This window comes from Orcinus orca, chromosome 19 (assembly GCF_937001465.1).
Source record: "Orcinus orca chromosome 19, mOrcOrc1.1, whole genome shotgun sequence".
Lineage (NCBI taxonomy): Eukaryota > Metazoa > Chordata > Mammalia > Artiodactyla > Delphinidae > Orcinus > Orcinus orca.
This window is the reverse complement of record NC_064577.1, coordinates 11,104,962-11,110,814: the sequence shown is the minus strand read 5'-3', so window position 1 is coordinate 11,110,814 and position 5,853 is coordinate 11,104,962.

Sequence of the window (5,853 nt, the reverse complement as noted above, 5' to 3'; positions counted from 1 at the left end):
GGGAGCTTGTGGCTGGTGGTCATTTGGTTTTGGTTTTCAATGGAGGTTTAGATTATATGAAAGTAAAGTGTGCAGATCTCAAGTGCGGCTCGGTGAATTTTTGCATAGGTCACCACTCAGGTCAAGGTAGAAGAATGTTTCCATCATGGTTTCTGGAATGTTCAGCATCACGTCTCCTCTTGAGTGTATAACCCATTCCTTATATCCCTTTCATTTTTGCTTACCCAGTGTCTCCATCTCTGCCCCCAAAACTGCTGTCATTGTCCTGGAGGGAGGTGAGGGAGGGATGAGAGGGGAGGAAGAGGGAGTCTCAGCCTGGCAACGCCCAAGTGGCTGTTCCTAACAGGAAATAGAGGCATTTGGGGGACAGGGCGGTGGGGGGTGGTGTTTCTCCGTCTTTGAATCACTTAGTTATTTGAAAGTTCTCCCAAGCAGCCACGACTTCCCCAGGTTCTGTTCTGTCTTGGGTGTGTTTTACAATGAACGTGTTAATCAAGCTTACTGCACCCACCTGATTATTTCATCCCGTTCGTGTTTCCTGCCTTTTATCAGGGCGCATTCAGTATTCCAAATAGTATTTTGTCTTAAGATTGCTTTCAAGGAGGATGCTGCCTGCTTGTTTTAACGTTCTAGCTTGGAGGAGCCCGTCCATGGCAGCGCCGTATTGTACACGTTTTGCAGGTTAAATTGCAACACTGTTCTGCCTGCACCAGGCCAAACCCCAGAATCCCCATGTTTTCAACCTTAGGAACACACTTCCACCCATTTGAAAATTTGAGCTGCTTGCCCACAGCTTCCTGATGTCAGTCTTGAGGTGCAAGCAGCCAAAACCATAGACATTATCCCAGTTGCAGCCAAACCGCAGCCCTGGGCAAGGCTACAATTGTTTACTCTTGGTTTCTGCGCCCGTATGCTGGCTACCTTTGTTTTGGCAACTTTGAATGCCAGGTCTTCAGGGATCCGTTGACAGTGACCCAAGATTTGGAATGTAATGGATGGTTCGTCGACGGTGTTTATTTGAGCAGTTTATAATCTGGTCAAAGAGACTAAATGTGAGCAAGAAAATGATAGACTACAAAGTTCTCTGCACGTCAGAGCAAGCTGAGTGGCACAGACAGTTTGTAGGATTTGAGATGGGAGAGATAGCTCACTAATTTAAAATACAGTGGGATTATTTTCCCCTCAAGACTACCTTGTATAAATGTTTTCTACCATTTTTATCCATTTCTCTCTTCCAGCTCAATCTTTTTTTTTTTTTTTTTTTTGGCTGTGTTGGGTCTTCGTTGCTGCGTGCGGGCTTTCTCTAGTTGTGGCGAGCGGGGACTACTCCTCGTTGCGGTGCAGGGGCTTCTCATTGCGGTGGCTTCTCTTATTACAGAGCACGGGCTCTAGGTGTGCGGGCTTCAGTAATTGTGGCATGCAGACTCAGTAGTTTTGGCTTGCGAGCTCTAGAGCGCAAGCTCAGTAGTTGTGGCTCATGGATTAGTTGCTCCGCAGCATGTGGGATCTTCCCGGACCAGGGCTCGAACCCATGTCCCCTGCATTGGCAGGCGGATTCTTAACCACTGTGCTACCAGGGAAGCCCTCAGCTCAGTCTTTTAAAATGTGATGAATTTTAGATTTTATTCAGAGAATTGCACACTAATCTCTTATCTGTTCTACACATGCTAGCATCCCTTACGCATATCAGCCTTAAAACTGTAAAGGACTCTTTTTGTCTCCATTTTTCAGATGGGAAGACTGAGGTTTGAATAGATTAATGAGTTGCCCAATGTGATACAGTTCCTAAGAGGCAAACTTAGGATTCCAGCTCAGGTCAACTTGACTGAAGCTCAGACTGTCTCATGCCTCTAGGACGATCATCTTTCCTTCTAGAAACCACGTTGCCTTCTCCTCACGTGAGTCTGCCTCTAGTTTCTGGTCTCTTCCAAAGCTGCCCTGAGAAGAAATGAGAACCACTATTTGTAAGCCTCCTCCAGGATCGTGGACAAAAGTCATGGCAGACAACCTGCCAGCTTTCTAGCTCCCTCAATTTTACCCTTGGTTTCCTTGGAAATTCAGGCCAACAGCCTCTGCCTCATTATACACATTCTCACTCCTCCCACCCACTTCTGTCTCTCTTGAAAGGCAAGAGGAGACTGTGGCATCATCTGGATAGTATGTCTCTCCTAAAGATCTGGTCACCAGATGGATGTTGTAGAAGCTGCTTCTCTCATCCCTAAACAATGCAGTGCCCCAATAGCCTCATCAATGAGGATTTCCATCTCGACTCCTCCAGGTCCTTTCTTATGCTCCCTCTGCCCCCGAACCTGGAGAAGGACTGTGTGTTCCGATAACCTGGGAAGGTCTTGCCCTGAGCTCCCGTAGCTCCTAGGCTGCAGCTGGCATCCTGCCTGATGCCCCAGGCACATGGACCAGCCTGAAAAGTTCTCATGCCTAATGAGCTAAGCTTCTTTAAAATGACCATGGAAACGGTTCTGGCTGTCCTTACGGAGTGACTTCTCAGCCAGAGAGGAGAAGCAGGGTCTCGTTCTTTAAGCCCAGGACCCCATCTCCAGAAGGTTAGGGCTGCAGTCAAACTTTGGAGCACACAGACCTGGGTTCCAGACTCATCACTAGTTAGCTGTGTTACTCTGGCTAAGTCACCCCCTCTGGGCCTCAGTTTCCTTCTTTGTAAATAGGACTAATCAATGGGAAGATTTAATGAGATAATACAGGAAAAGGGTCTGGCACATATTGGGAGCTCAAGGTTGGTGCCTTCCCTTTTCCCTTGTTATGAACTGGAAATGAAGACTGGAAAAAGAAGAGAGGTGTCGCAAAATGAGGTCGGGTCCCCCAAAATGTCAGAGGCGTTCTCCAGCTCAACCCTCCACGATGCCCGATACCCCGTATCCACCAAAGCCTCGCCCCCAAGCCCTGTTGTTCCACTGTTGTCCGCCAGGGGGAGAAAGGGCGCACGTTCGCTTGCGGGTAGCTTTCGCTAGCGCGTTCACAGAGCCTTGAGAGAGCGCGGCCTTGCGCGCTCCTGAGTCTCCGGGGGGCGTGCACGCGCAAGAGGCTGGGCGTGACGCGGCGCTAGGTTGGGCTTCGTTTTCCCGCGTGCTTGGAGCTGCCCAAGCTTGAGGCTGGGGGACTCGGGGGCCCGAGGAGAGCGGCACGGGTGTGGAGTGTAGGGCCTGGAGCTCTGCGGGCATTTCTTCTTCCGAGACCAGCTATCATCTTCGTTTTCCAGAGGGAACGACCTGACTCCCTTCAGAGTTAGTATTTTCTTCCCCATCATGGATGATCAGGAATTCCAAAGAAGGGAAAGAGAAGGGACATTCATTGGGCACCCTCTGACATAGGGACGGTGCAAGGGAAGTGGACCAACCTTAGGGGCAACGATGCCCCCATACTAGAGGAGCTTTTGGATTGGGGTTTGCTTTGTTCGAAATTTGGTAAATACAGAAAAGTAGAAGGAAGAAAAGGGAAATAATCCACATTTCCTCACCACAAAGGATCTCTTGTTGTCTCCCATAAATGTACCCTAAAATGTTTGTTCAACAGGTATTTATTGAACACCCACCAGCTATGTGCTTAGCATGTTAGGTTGTGTGGGACTGCAGAGGAAAAAGAATGATGACCGGGAAACAGGATTTTCAGAAATCTGCAAATGAGTGTGTGTTAGTGTCTTAAAGGGAAATTCCCATAGCAAAGGACTATGTGCTTTAACTGCTGCGGGCATGGGTTCTATCCACTGATCTGGGAACAGATTCTGCAAGCCCTGCAGGGAGGGGTGGGGGGGGGACAAAAACAAAACAAAGCAGCAACAAAACAAATAAAACCAACCCCCACACACACACACACAAGAAAACCCACAGAAGAGAGAAGCTGTGAAAATGATAAAGGCATTACAACCTGTATTTGAATTGAATTGCACATGAGAGAATATATATGGGAAAATTATTTAGCCCAATTCTCTGATTTTTTTATGTAAGGTTTTTATTTGACTTTAAGTCACAAAATAATGCATGTTAATTGTATACAAAATTGTAAACACTATCAGAATTTTAATACTCATGAGGGAAATGAGGCCCAGAAATTCTAACTAACTTGCTTAGAATCCAGTAAGTCTGGGACCAGATCTCAGATTTCCAGGCTGGTACTGTTTCTGTTGTATCATAATAGGCAAATGTGGTTCTGGCTTTAAATGAATTTCTCACATTATTGAGTTTCAGAGAATTCATCCTGGAGGGAAAAAATCTACAAATTTAATCAAAGCTTGAGTTCTCAGATAATAATTAGTTCTTGGATAATTCTCACTAAGGAGATAGTCTGTAAACATAATGAATAGCTTTTGGCTATATCATAACTTGTAGTAGACAGCAGGAGCTGTATTGGAGAGTAACTAAATACATTTAATAAATATGGTAAAAAGTCAGATGGATTCTTATCCTTGTTAATTTCCAGGGCAGGGCATTCACACTTGAATTAGCTCCTGTGAAAGTTTATGCAGAACCAGACCAGGCAGGTGGCTGTCACTCCCATGATGGAGGAACCACCCAGCTTGCTTTCTCTATGATTCAGAACGTCTTGATCATTCTTCAGTCATGAAATGGGCAGAATGTGGGACTGTGAGACCAGGACCCAGCTAGAAGCCCTTACTGCACACTACATGGTAGGGGAAAGAAGGCCTTTGGAAATATCCTTTTGAAAAGATTCTAGACAGAAGATCCAGAGTCAGACCTTTGAGGGGAAATGTTTAGGATGCTATAGAGTTCTTAATTTGGTTGTACATCAGAATCACATATGAAGCTTCTTAGAAGTAAAGCTTCCGGGGCCCAACCTCACAGCCTCTCTCCTCTTTCAAATCTGTGGTTCCCAGGACACTTAGATTGAGAGCCAGTCTCCTTACCATGGCTCATGAGGCCCACAGGATCTGGTCTTCACCCACCTTTCTCATTTTATCTCTGAGTGTCTAAGCACTTTCTTTCCCCATCTTTGTGTATCATTTATGTCTCAACTGAATCGTGTTTTCTCAGAGAACCTTCTTTGATTTCCCATCATGTTACCCAGAGACACCCACACTCTCTAGTGTATTTCACCCTGTTTTATTTTCCACATAGCCTTCCTCTCTCTTTGAAAGGCTACTTTGTACTTCTTCACTTGTTTATTGTCCATCTCAGGGGTCTCTCTGGCCCACCACCTTTTTTTAAAAAAATTAATTTAATTTAATTTTTGGCTGCATTGGGTCTTCCTTGCTGCGTGCAGGCTTTCTCTAGTGGCAGTGAGCAGGGGCTACTCTTCGTTGCAGTGCGCGGGCTTCTTATTGCGGTGGCTTCTCTTGTTGCAGAGTGCAGGCTCTAGGCACACGGGCTTCAGTAGTTGCGGCACACGGGCTTCAGTAGTTGCAGCACGCAGGCTTCAGTAGTTGCGGCAGGCGGGCCCAGTAGTTGTGGCTCACGCGCTCTAGAGCGCAGGCTCAGTAGTTGAGGTGCATGGGCTTTGTTGCTCAGCGGCATGTGGGATCTTCCTGGACCAGGGCTCGAACCCGTGTCCCCTGCATTGGCAGGTGCATTCTTAACCACTGCGCCACCAGGGAAGTCCCCGCTGCCTGTTTTTGTATGGCCGGAGAGCTAAGGGCAGTTTTTACATTTTTAAATGGCTGGAAAAAATGAGAAGAATCACGACAATGTATAGACAAAGTCGCCTGTGTGATAGGGGACTTGCAGAGCGGGGAAAGGAAAATAATTAAGTGCAGATGCTTTTCTGGGAATGAGTTTGAGACTAAAGAAACCTCTGTGTCTTAGAAATGAAGCTCTGTAACTGAAGAGAAGCAGATGCTAGAAAGACTACAGGAGAGGCAAGACCCAC